This window comes from Sus scrofa, chromosome 14 (genome assembly GCF_054392235.1).
Source record: "Sus scrofa isolate SSC_HxYL_T2T_F1_AM1 chromosome 14, Sscrofa_HxYL_maternal_Yorkshire_Landrace_v2.0, whole genome shotgun sequence".
Taxonomy (NCBI): domain Eukaryota; kingdom Metazoa; phylum Chordata; class Mammalia; order Artiodactyla; family Suidae; genus Sus; species Sus scrofa.
Genome location: NC_139396.1, coordinates 115888706 through 115902650, shown reverse-complemented (window position 1 = coordinate 115902650; position 13945 = coordinate 115888706). Strand labels below are relative to the sequence as shown.

General features: G+C 33.8%; 2 long non-coding RNA genes across 5 annotated transcripts in view; one reads left to right on the top strand and one right to left on the bottom strand.

Annotated features, from left to right (window-relative positions):
* Nucleotides 1-13945, top strand: part of LOC146396954 (uncharacterized) — a 545736-nt gene that overhangs the window by 371847 nt on the left and 159944 nt on the right. The gene's annotated exons all lie outside the window — the stretch shown is intronic.
* The window catches only part of LOC146396955 (uncharacterized), a 263099-nt gene that overhangs the window by 174556 nt on the left and 74598 nt on the right, over nt 1-13945 (bottom strand). The window contains exon 2 of the long non-coding RNA XR_014827594.1: nt 618-726. This is a non-coding gene — a long non-coding RNA (uncharacterized LOC146396955). The remainder of the gene's footprint in view (nt 1-617; nt 727-13945) is intronic.

The window sequence follows — 13945 nt, the reverse complement described above, 5'->3', positions numbered from 1 at the left end:
ACTCAATATAATCACAAAGATTCTTATTAAGTCAAAAGAGAAGGTAGAAGATAAGGTCATAGTGATGCAATATAAGAAGAACTTTACCTACCATTGCTGACTTTGAAGATGGAAGCCATTACAGCTAGGGAATGTGCAACCTGTAAAAGCTGGGAATTTTGAGGAAACAGATTCCCCACTCTTAGTGCCCAGAAAGTAATGCAACCCTGCCAATAGCTTGATTTTACTTAAATTCCAGGTCTGTCTTCTGATATACAGAATTGTTAAGATAATAAGTTTGTATTTTTAACAACTTTTTGTGGCAATTTGTTACAGCAGCGATAGGAAGTCATTACTTCCAGCTGGCTTAGAAGCAGCCTTTAATATGAGGTTCCATATGTTAATGCGCTATTGGGGGAGTACTCTCTGGAGAAATCTGTAAGGGGTAAGGGAATTAGGTTAGGGCAAGAGAAGAAGCTATCTAAATACATGGTTTCAGAAGAAGTCCTCAGCCTGACCATGTGGGGAGCTTGGTATAGTGAAGTAAATCACATTTTTTTTTTTTTAACCAAGAGGCAAGGGAGCTCAGCTGTTATACTACTACAACCTCTGTTATTCATTAAAGATAATGACCTTACCTACTGGATAGGAAAGGGTAAAATCATCCAGGTAACTCCAAATGAAGTGACTCCTTCAACCAAAGGCAACATTCTGCAAAGCTTCCTGTGGAGGACTCCCTACACAGACCTGCAGAAACATGTAGATATAGTCCATTATCAGACAGAACCTGTAACATATGGATGTTGAATGCACATACCTGCTGTAGTGTATCAGGGCAAAATAGTGTCAGCATGTGTTTCAAGGTCACAATTCCTGTAATAGAGTTTTGACTCTTCAGATGTCTCCATAGGTGACCTTGGGTAAATCACCTATGTCTCGCTTTCTTAATCTGATAATATGTATCACTCTCACTGGTGCTCAATCACACTCATTCATCACTGATATTTTTTTAAACATGAATCAGGTGTTTAAACTGTTGGCCTTAAAAATATACACGACCTAAATGTTAAGAATTAAGTTTTATTTGGGAAAAAAGAGGACAATGTTGACCAGGAGGCAGCATTTCAGATAGCTCTTAAAAACCACTGCAAAGACATGGGGAAGAGTGTCAGTATATGTGATTTTGGTAAAGGGGGAAGGTACATGCAACCAAGAACACATTTTTTTTACAGATGGTTTCTGCTAGTCAGGAGGTGCAGATGTCACCATGACAGATTTTGATGCTTTTCTAGATAGGAGAAGATGAGAGAATTGGACTGATAAAATCTTGTCCTGAAAATATCTATCCAAAGGCCTATTCTTCCAGTTTTTCCCGAGCGTAGGTTGCCTCACTCCTAATAGTCACACTGAGGTCCTTTCAGGAGGTGTTGAGGATCCGAAGTTGCAGTGGCTCATGATTCAATCTGTGTAGAGGCAGATGGCAAGTTCTAATCTCCAGTTCAAAGTACTCTGTACATTTGATATGGCTGAGACAATATTAATGTACCCACCAAAGCTCATGTCCTTTACCTCATGAGTGGATAACTCAAGTATACTATCAAGTCTCCCCTACAGTTTTATGGGGCCACATGACTATGTTCGGGCAATGGAAAAGGTGTCAAAATATTGCATTCAATTTATCATTCAGACAGTAAAACTTCTTCATGATTACTCACTTGCCTTCATTAGATTTGATTTTCTCAAGTAGCAGGGTAGAAGGCTCTAGGGGATGTTAGGGGCCAGAGATTGAAGGAGCTAAATTCTTTGAATGACTTCATGGTTAAAAGCTCACCTGTTGACTATGGATTGTTGCATAGGTAAGAAGAGTGTGTTGTCTGAAGCCACTGAGATTTGGGGGAGAAGATTAAATCAATGTTTTAAAATCAGACTTTTCCAATTAAAAATGTGTCACTGACACTAAGATATAATAAGCAAGAGATTGAGTCACTATCCAAATTGCACTACTAGTAAAAAATAGTCACAAGCATATCCCAGCAAGTGTTATGTTAATAATTACAGTCATACCTTGATACTTATTATTATAATATAATATGCTATTTTGATTAATCACTAACACTTGTTGATCAGATAGTATATGCCCAGGACTCGTCAAGCACATTTCATGTATAATAAAACTTAATCCTATGAAGCAGATGCAAAATCATTCCTATTTTACATATGGAGAGATTGATGTTCAGAAAGTTTACATAACACATCTATGCAGTTCATATGATACAGAAGAGAATTTAAACCATGTCCATTTGAAGTTGTAAATTATGTTCTTAGCCATTTCATTAAACAAATGTAAGAAGAAGAGGTGGAGACATTCAGAGAACCAGGAATCTGACACACAGTTACTAATACAAACAATAACAGGCTAATCTTGGGTGAAGTGCTCATTTCTCCAGGTCATAGACAGCCAAAGCTCCTTCTGGTGGTATTGTTTTGTGGTTTCAACTCAGAAGTAGGATATTTATAACTACAGAGACATAGTCACTGTCTAAATCATGTTTGATTTATCTTTTGTTCATCTCTATCCATAGAGGGTATTTATTAAAATTCTTACCTTTGTAGTTTGGGATGAAAAAAAGTAAAGCAAATATATACCTGTGTAAAATGGGGTTTTCTTTTAGTGAATATAAAGTGGTTTTTTATTTGTTTGTTTGTTTGTTTTTTACTCCCTTGGGAAACTTAAGAGAAAAAGTCATACTATTCTGTTTAGGGTTTAGGGATTGATCATCTTGTGGTTTGAATGAAGTCAATAAATGTGAAACCTAAATAGAGAAATTTCTTGTGTAAGCCTCTTTTTCTAAGTCAAATAAAATAGTTGAACCACTCTGATAGAGACTTAAGAGAAAATAAGCCATTGAAAAAATAAGCCCATTTTTAATTTTAGCAACCTTATTGAAGGGCAATTAAGAAAAATATGCATACCTCTGCTGGATTACCAGTGAGAGAATTTTGTGTGAACATCTTACTTTTCAGAGGATTGAGATCCAGCTCAAATATACCTACTATGAGCACATGTCGAACAGTAAGGTCCCAGAAGCAATCAAGAAAAGTTCTTTATACATATCCATTGCAAGTCACTAAAATCTTGAGATAAATTTCTCTTACTGAGAAATTGCTTCTCTGAGTAGCAAAAATATAATAATAGTTGTATGAGCTATTAATGCTATTTTCCCTGTAAAGTTCCCCAAAATAGCTTCCTTTCTTTTTCAGGTGCTTAAACTTTTTTTTTTTTTTTTTGGTTTAATTATGTCATGTGTGTGGGGAAAGGGAAATTAAAATGGGCTGTTTGTAATGTAATTAAGATAATCCACTAACAATTGCACATGCTTGAAAATAGACTTTTTGTTCATACATACACAGATTATTTTAGAAATTTTATTATAATTTTAAAACTATCTGTAATATTCCTCTTGATCATAGTAAACTTCTATACAAAAATAAGTGTACTTATCAGTGTTTGCCTACATACCTGTATTGACATTTACTTATGGTACTATAAAATCAAATTAACTGAACTTTTAAATTTACTTAAGGATAATTGATTTAGAATATTGTGCTATTGAAGTATAGTTGGTTTATAGTATTGTATTAATTTCAGCTGTACAATGGTGATTCAGTTTGTGTGTGTGTAAAGATTCTTTTTTATATTCCTTTCTGTTTTGGTTTATCTTAGGATATTGAATATAGTTCTTTGTGCTATACAATAGGACCTTGTTGTTTATCCATTTTATATGTAATAGTTTGCATTTGCTAACCCTAGATTTCTAGTCCATCCCGCCCCCGCCTCCACCCCCACCCCCACCCCCACCTTGGCAACCACGAGGCTGCTCTCTATGTCTGTAAGTCTGTTTCTGTTTCTTAGGTTCATTTGTGTTATATTTTAGATCTCACCTATAAGTGATATCATATTGTATTTGTCTTTCTCTTTCTGACTTACTTCACTTAGTATGATAATAACTAGGTCCATTCATATTGTTGCAAGTGGCATTATTTCATTCTTTTTTTATGGTTGAGCTGTATTCCATTGTGTATAGATACCACATCTTCTTTATCCATTCATTTATCAATGGATATCTAGTTTGTTTCCATGTCTTGGCTATTATGAATAGTGCTGCTACGAATATAGGGCTGCATGTATCTTTTTGAATTATAGTTTTTCTGAATATATGCCCAGGAGTCGGATTGATGGATCATAATTCTATGTTCAGTTTTTTTTGAGGAAACTCCATACTGTTTTCCATAGTGGCTAGACCAACTAACATTTCCATACCCTCTCTAGCATCTGGTTTGTTTTTGTTTTCGTAGATTTTTTAATGATGGCCATTCTGACTGGTGTGAGATGGTACTTCATTAAACTTTTGACTTGTATTTCTCTAATAATTAGCAATGTTGACCATCTTTTCATGTGCCTATTGACCATCTGTGTGTCTTCTTCGGAGAAATGTCTATTTAGGTTTTCTGCCTATTTTTTGATTGGGTTGTTTTACTGTCATTGAATATTACTTAAATCTTATGCTTCCTTTCAATTTAATGTTTGTATTGAACAGTGTAATTTGACCTTGAATAGCCTTTGTTTTAGAGCCTGTAAGATGTATTGAATGATCTTTTACAATATTTTGGTTTTTCTACTTTGAATAGTGAAAGTACATCAAACCATAGCATTTCAATAGAGCTTTAAAACAGATTTTTTAAAGGATTTTTTTATAATAGCATTTAACAACTGTTTTTTTACTGTTGCCTTTCAATACTAATGCTACTTATAGACTTAAAATGTTCAAGGAAACAAGCTTGCCATCTCTGCAACATAGCTGTAGTGCTGAAAAAAAAAAGAAAAATGTTGTGTGTGTAAACACACATATACAGACATGTGCACGTGTGCATGCTCCTAGCAACTACAAAATGAACTTCTTTTGATAAAAACAAAATGCATGCAGAGATTTTTAGAGAAGTCTAGTGCTTTGTAGAGAAACTTCAAACAGACTTACTGTAGCCATCCAAGTAATTTAAACCACAATGACAGTATCTTAGCCTGGAATTGCCACATATTTCACTTGAACTACAGTTGAAGGTTTTTTTTTTTTTTTTTTCCAATAATATTACTATCTGGAAAATGAGATAAACATCCCAGACAAAAATGATACCAAATCTTCCTTGAATCAAGTCGAATAAAAGTTATTTTTATCATATGAGAAAAGATGGGATAGACTTTGGATTAAATCTAAACAGGAAAGAACGTACCTCGTCTACCTTACATATCTAAGCCAATAGAGTTATGGCGGTCATGAGCCTTATCCAGCCAACAGCTATTTCCTGCTCACTTATATTTGTCAACTTCCTCCTTCAACATATTTTTGGGAAACTCATAGTAATGCCAGAAGTTCTACCAACTCACTACAAAAAGTTTACCTGCCTAGTCTGAATTACACTCAGCTACAAGCCATTTGGGGTCAGACATGGCTCATTTCATTCCACATTTTTTCTCTTGAGATCTGCTTAGATGATGGACCACCCATTCTCAAATCTTTGTCCCAATTCTTTCATCACCTGTATTTAAAGGTTTTTACTCTGAATGCATTTATTTTTTTGGTCTCCTTCCTGCCATACCCCCATTCAGTGATATTCATTCCTAGAAGCCTTGGCAGTTCTGTTTATTGAAGATCATGCCAGATTGCCACATAACCTGCTATTTGATCCTGACCTATTTACTCTTTTATTCCTTTTCTTACTTTTTGCAACTTGGCACCTGTCTAGTTTTAAACTTTGCAGAGATACTAGTTCATCTTCAACGTTTTCCATAAACTATGAGTTTCCCCTTGCTCTTACTGTGACCTTTACAACTCCTGTCTTAACAACCATGATACCCTACCTAGAAGAACCTCCTTTTGACTAAGTAAGGGTGAGGTAGTACTAGACATTGCCCTCCTGATTCCTAACTGTGATCTTTTCTTAAGCATCTAACACTGGGCTACAGAAGAGTCCGCATTCACCATTAACCACAATTGACTGAGCACATATGGAAGTGGCTTTTGTTCTCCTTTTGGTAAAAATAACATGTTTTCTACAATAAAGACAATATCTGCTTGTCTTGGTGAGATACTAAAAAGAAGTAGTAAGAAAACTTGCTATCAAATAAAAAGTAATTATAAATTCATTCAAATGCCCTCTATATATAAGATGATGAAATTAATATGATTCCACCAAGTAAATCAGTTTAGGCATATGTTTAAAGTCAAGAGCAAATGAGCATTAACTTCCTCTATAAGGAAAAAAAGCAAAGATTGACAACTTTTATAAATCAATTTAACATGTTTTATCTCTTCGCTTTCCAAGTGATGATATAGCCAAAAATTCCATGAGAAACAAACTGAAAAAAAAAAAAAGTTATTGAGCAGATTTTTGTCTATGCTGTGATTTATGGATTAAAGACTACAATTTGCTGAATCATACTCTATTTTTAGCATAAAGACATGTTTGATATTGGCCATATATTCTTGTCTTGAACAATTTTTTTCCTTTTTTTTTTTTTTTTGGCTATACCCATGGCATGTGGAAGTTCCAGGGCCAGGGATAACAATTTTGTTTTTAATTATTTGCCTACATTCAAATTTTGAGAAAAGTCCCATATAAATTGACAAGTTTTTCTTTCTTCACTTAAATTATTGGAGTAACTGGTAGAACTGGGCCTTGTCTCTGTATGTTAGTCAACACATTACCATGGTTCTCAATAATCTCTGTTTTTTCCCCTATACTTTTGCTAAGTATTTGTTGAATTGTTATATGTGATATTTACTAAAATTGGTTATATTGCAGTTATATTGCATTTTATATTTGTAATAAGAAATTGAAATATTTATTTTCCCATTTTCTCTCACAAATATAGAAATGAAATAGATATATGTTCACACACACACACACAAATGAGAGAACATGTATTTCTTTGTGTCAGTCCTACCTGTTTAATATGGGAAACTTGTCTGTCTGTGCAAGAGGAATTTTCTGCCTTGCTGTAGTCATGATATATGTATGAATACTGTAAGGACTGGTATAACAGCTCTTTCTTAGGGCAATACACAGGAAAAAGATGACAACCCCTACCCTATGGATCTTATAACAACTAAGAAAAAATATGATTTTATATATATAATCATGTATTAAATTGCATTGGAAGTACTTATAAATATGTGGGGAAATGCGAAAAGAAAGTCAAAATTAGCTAAGTAATTGTGAAGAACAGATGTTTTGCTGTCTTGAGGTAGTTTTTAATTTCAATGTCATAGACAAAATATTGTAAATGTTTTCAAGGTGTCTTTTTTATACAGGCTCTTGAAGAAAATCACTCACTGACAACAAAGAAGAATAGTACTGGTAATGATAATTTTATTACACTGGCACCTTATGTGGAAGAAGTACAAATTAGTGCAAATTAAAAAAAAAACAGATGCTAGTAAAATATGCCTTCAGTTAAAAGGCTGCATGTATTTTTCAACATAATATTTTTTAATTATCCCTCTCTCTGAGGAAAATAAATTACTAATTTTATCATCTGAACATCTTTTGATTGACAATAAGATTCTGTCATTATGTTATAAATAATTATCAAAGATATAACAAAAATTTCAAGTAAATCAAGACATTATTGTGACAACTCAGTTATTTGTATAATTTTTACTAAATATTTCTGAATCTATAGGATTAAACAAGAAAGTCTGATGAAAGAGAAAATTTATCATTTTGGAAAAAGCACTTAAGTATGCAGCCATCATATAGCATATAATATCTATTAGAATTATATAGAGTCATTAATCAAATGTATGCTAGGTAAGGACAAGAATTTTTCATTTTGTAACAATAAAGCTATAATCTAAGAGTAATGATACAAATCTATTCCTCCTATGTGACTTATTTTACATTCTGCCTGATTGTCCTGCACTGAAGAAATGTGACCAGGATTTCATTCTTCTAAGTCAAGGCCAAGTAAACACCACTATGATGCTCTGGGATGGGGTGGGGGGGTGAAAATAAAAGACGAGGAATTCAAAAAAATAAATAAATAAAAAACAAGTTTTTTTTTAAAGAGAAGTATCCTAATTATGATTCAGCTTTTAACAGTGTTTGGTTTATACCAAAAAACAATACAAAAAAATAACTTCAAAAATGTCTTTTAAAGTCTATTCCCCCAAAAGGCCATCAGTTCTAAAACTCAGTACTTTATGTTATTGAAAACACTTTTAAAAGAAGTAATTACAGCAATAACTGTGTTTCTCTGAATCAACTTCATGGCAAATGATGCATGAGTCAATACAAGATGAAACCTGTACTCCATTTATCTCTTTGCATGATCCACAATAAATGCAAATGCATAATTATGTTATCTAAGCCTGTCAAAAGAGTAGAATAACTAGAGCTTGTTTCCTTAGAGAAAGATGAAGGAAAATGGAATACTTACAGCTTGGTATGGTAAGGTGCTGATCATGAGCTGGAATTTGAAATAGGAGAGATGGTTGTGGGGGAAAAAGTTTCTTTGGAGAGGGCCGATAGGCTTATACATAAAGAATATATTCAGGGATTCTTAGGTTTGCAGTTTTTCTGTTGAGATTTGTAGTTGGCTTCTTTTTAAAGTATTATATTGGAGACATTGTTACCTTGTCTGTGTTTAGGGGGCAGGAGAGTGGCTAAAAAAATGTATATTACCTGTTGGAAATGAGTCATAAAAACTTACTGAAAGAAATTGAATCTATGCTGACACTTGAAGGAAGAGATTAAAGTTATTCAGGTGAAATTATGGGTGTAAGGATTCAGCAAAAGTGCAAGAAATGTGGTTCATAAATGACCTATAGTATACTTAGTCATCAAGGCTGAAAATGGGATTTTCATCCCTAACTACTACAAAACATTTTTAAATCTCAAAATATGGGCATCTTGTTTTGGCTTTTATTGTTGGAACACAAGTTCTGGAGTTTAAATTAGTTCAATATCGAGCATATTGCCTGAAACAGAGTGGGTGACTAATAAATATTAATTAAATATTCTAGAAAAATTATGAATGGATGTCAAGGGCTGCTCAATTGTTGTGTATATTCATATCATTTTCTGCATTGTCTGATTAAGAAATTTGTAATTATATTTACTGTGTCTAGTCTCATTTCTCTCTCCTGAATTATAATTGAGACTATATTATTGTTCTATTTATAATCTATTAATGATTAAGATTCAGCTTCTTCAAAATATACTAGGACAATGTAACTTTGAATAGCTATTTTGAAAAGCAGTTTGGCTTCAAAGAGTGAAAACTTTGTTTACAGTAATTCCATCCCTTGAAATCTGTGCTGAGAATGCCATTTTGGAAAAACAAACAAACAAAAAAAAAACAAAAAAAAACTGTTATGTACAATGATTTTTTTTTTTTGGCTGCACCCACAGCATGAAGAATTTCCCAGGCCAGGGATCGAACCCATGCCCCAGTAGTGACCTAAGCCACAGCAGTGGCAACACTAGATCTTTAACCTGCTAGGCCACCAAGGAACTCCAAATATGATTTATAATAGCCAAAATTGAAACAACCTAAATACATATATATAATTTTCTATTTGCTAAATGGGATTTCAGTGTATTTGTTAAAACTAATAGATGAGTACTGTGTAATAACTTAGCAATTTTAATCAGCTTAAGAAAAAGGGATTTAAAATATTAGATAATTTTGACAGATTTTCAAACATCTATATAACATATAAAACAACTTATTGATCATAGATATGTTGTTCCAGCATTATCTAGAATATAGTTCCTTTTTCATTTTACTGTTGTGGCATTTTTCTTGAAAGTCATTTGACCTTGAAAGTATGAGTCAATATCTGAATTTACCATTTAGATTCATCAACCTGTCTCTATACTGCAGATATCAAAATGTCTTTTTTTTTTTTTTTTTTTTTTTTGTCTTTTTAGGGCCACACCCATGGCAATGGAGGTTCCCAGGCTAGGGATCTAGTCAGAGCTACAGCTGCCAGCCTATGCCACAGTCACAGCAATGCCAGATCCCTGACCTACACCACAGCTCACAGCAACACTGGATCCTCAACCCACTCCCTCAATTGCTTCATATTTAGATATCGCTTTAAATATAATTTTTATTTTTCCTTCCATGTTTCAATTGTTTGTTGCTTTACCTAAAAGTAAAATAGGATTTTGTATATGGACCTTCTACCTGGGAGCATGTTGAACTCATTGCTATAGTATTTTTTAATCCTTAGAATAGTCTATATAAATAATCTGAATAGTTAAAGTTTTAATTTTCTTTTCAAATCTTTTGCCTCTATTTCTTTCACTTGCCTTTTTGTATTGGTAAGGACTTCCTTTCATGTATGGTGAATGAAAGTGGTAAGCATACCATCCTTCTTTTACTTTTAACCTTATGTGAGAAGCATTCAGTATTATGTCTGATTACCTCAGGGTCTTATGGATAATCTCTATCAAATTGAGGAAGTTTCCTTGAATTCCAAATTTTCTGAGCGTTTTATCATTGAAAGAGTGTTGAATTTTGCCAAATGCTTTTGCTGCTGAATGGATTGAAATATTATTTTTCTCTATTTTCTTTTAATAAGGTATAACACATTGATTAAATTTTCTTTTTCTTTTTCTTTTTCTGTCCTTTTGCCATTTCTAGGGCCACTCCCATGGCATATGGAGGTTCTCAGGCTAGGGATCCAATCGGAGCTGTCGCCGCTGGCTTACACCAGAGCCACAGCAACGTGGGATCCAAGCCGCGTCTGCAACTTACACCACAGCTCAGCGGAACGCCGGATCCTTAACCCACAGAGCAAGGCCAGGGATCAAACCCTCAACCTCGTGGTTCCTAGTCGGATTCATTAACCACTGAGCCACGACGGGAATTCCCGTGATTAAATTTCCAAATGTTGGAGTTCCCATTGTGACTCAGTGGTTACAAACCCAACTAGTATTCATCAGGATGCAGGTTCCATCCCTGGCCTTGCTCAGTGGGTTAAGGATCTCACATTGCCGTGAGCTGCAGTGTAGGTTGTGGACATGGCTTGTATCCCACATTGCTGTAGCTGTGGTGTATGTAGGCCGGCAGCTACTGCTCTGATTTGACCCTTGGCTTGGGAAACTCCATATGCTGTGGGTGGGGCCCTAAAAAGGAAAAAAAAAAATTTTTTTTCAAACGTCAAGCCAACCCTTATTTCCTGAAATAACCCCAATTAGTCATGTGTGTCATTTTTATGCATTACTGAGTTTATATCAGTTAAGTTTTTTGTTTCTATGTTTATTAAATAAATCGGCCTATAAATTCTTTGCTTGCACAAAATTAAGTCTATTTCATCTGAAAATAAAAGTCATTTCAGATGTTTTAACTATAGACTTGATGCTGTACAGTAAATCCCTAGGATTTATTCATCTTGTATAACTGAAACTTTGTACATTTTGACTAGTTCTTCCCTTTTTACCCTGTCACTTAGCCACTGGCAACCACCGTTCTACTCTCTGCTTCTATAAGTTTGTCTATTTTGCTTGAATAAAATAGTCACTTCATATCTTGTATTTAAAATTTTTGTATATCAGGATTTTACTGAAAAATGACTATTTTATATATCTAATATATGTAAATGGCATCATGTTGTATTTGTTCTTTTATACCAGATTCATTTAACTTAGCATAATGTCCTCCAGTTTCATCCATGTCATCACATTTGTAAGTTTCCTTTTTTTTTGAGGTTGAATTATATTCCGTTATAGGTATATATTTCACTTTATTTAATCCATTTTTCTGTTTTTAGATACTGAGAGAATCAAATGGTTTTTATTCTTCAATTTGTTAATGTGGTGTATCACCTTGCATCCCTGGAATAAACCGTACTTGATCATGCTGTACAATCCTTTCAATGTATTATTGGACGCGGTTTGCTAGCATTTTGTTGAGAATTTTTGCATCTATGTTCATCAGTAAAATTGGCCTGTAATTTTCTTTTTTTTGTGGTATCTTTGTCTGGTTTTGGTATTAGTGTGATGGTGACCTCATAGAATGAGTTTGGGAATGTCCCTTCCTCTGCAGTTTTTTGGAATAGTTTCAGAAAGACAGGTGTTAGTTCTTCTCTAAATGTTTCATAGAATTTGCCTGTGAAGCCATCTGGTCCTGGATTTTTTGTTTGTTGGAAGTTTTTTAATCACAGTTTAAATTTCAGTACTTGTGATTAGTCAATTCATCTTTTCTCTTTCATCTTGGTTTATTCTTGGAAGATTGTACTTTTCTAAGAATTTGTCCATTTCCTCTAGATTTTCTTTTTTATTGGCATATAGTTGCATACAGTAGTCTCTTATGATCCTTCGTACTTCTGTGATGTCCATTGTTACTTCTCCTTTTTCATTTATAATTTTATTGATTTGAGTCCTCTCTCTTTTTTTCTTGATAAGTCTGGCTGAGAGATTATCAATTTAGTCGATCTTTTCAAAGAACCAGCTTTTCGTTTCCTTGATCTTTTCTATGGTTTTCTTCATTTCTATTTCATTGATTTCTGCTCTGATTTTTATGATTTCTTTCCTTCTTGTCTGTTCTCTCTCGAGCTGCTTTAGATGTAAAGTTAGGTTGTTTATTTGAGCTTTTTCATGTTTCCTGAGGTAGGCTTGTATTACTATCAACTTTTCTCTTAGAACTGCTTTTGCTGTATCCCATATGTTTTGGAATGTCATATCTTTGTTGTCATTTGCATCTAGGTATTTTTTTATTTCGTCTTTGATTTCCTCAGTGATCCATTTGATTGCTTAGTAGCATGTTGTTTAGTCTCCATGTGTTTCTGTTTTTTTGCAGTTTTTTGCTTGTTGATCTCCAGTTATATAGCATTGTGGTCGGAGAAGATGCTTAGTATGAGTTCATTTTTCTTAAAGTTACCAAGGTTTAATTTGTAGCCCAGGATGTGATCAATCTTAGAGAATGTTCTGTGTGCACTTGAGAAGAATGTATATTCTGTTGCTTTTGGATGGAATGTCGTATAAATATCTATTAAGTCCATCTGGTTTAATGCATCATTCAGGGCCTGTGTTTTCTTATTGATTTTCTGTCTGGATGATCTGTCCATTGATGTAAGTGGGGTGTTAAAGTCCCCTGCTATTATTGAGTTATTGTCAATTTCTCCTTTTAAAAAATCTGAAATGAGTATTTTATTTTCAGACAAAATAGACCTCATTAATAGTTTTACAAGAAACAAAGACAATAAAAATGAGTCAATGAAGCAAGAATTTCATACTAATTATAAATGAAAAATATATGAAGTAAAATATATGAAATAAAACCTAACAAGAAAAAGGAGATTTTTTTAAAAAAATCTGTAATTTAATTTTGAGTTATAAAAACCTCATTATCAAAAGTTGATGGAAGAATTAGATACTTTTATTGTTTACTTATATTGTAGGAATATTTTATTCCTTTATTTAAGCATTTTCTGGCTTATTTTGAGTTAATTAAATATACTTTATTGCCGAGACCAGCTCAGCAGGATGGGGTTGAAGAACGGGTGCTGTGAAACTTAAGGAAAAAAGTTAGCATAAAACAAGACACAGACACATTTATCTTAAGTAAAGGTGGGAACCAGGGGACTCAAGGTCTCAGGGACCAAGAGCACCGCCTCAAGAAACCACACTGCTTTTATTGTGTTCTTTAGGATTATGTCAAGTGAGAAGGGGGTTGTAGGTGCAGGATATAGGTTTTTTTAAGTTATTTTAAAAGTCACATAGCCGGTTGCTGATTAAGCTTTTATTCTGACCTTTAGGCATTTAACAATCATTAGCATTCGAGGTAGCTTGGCATCAGCTATCTATGCATAGTATCTAGAGAATTACCATTTTGCTTCTGCAGACAGTGTACCTATCTGCAGCAACCCTGTGTGCCTATGTTTGCACTTCAGTTCTC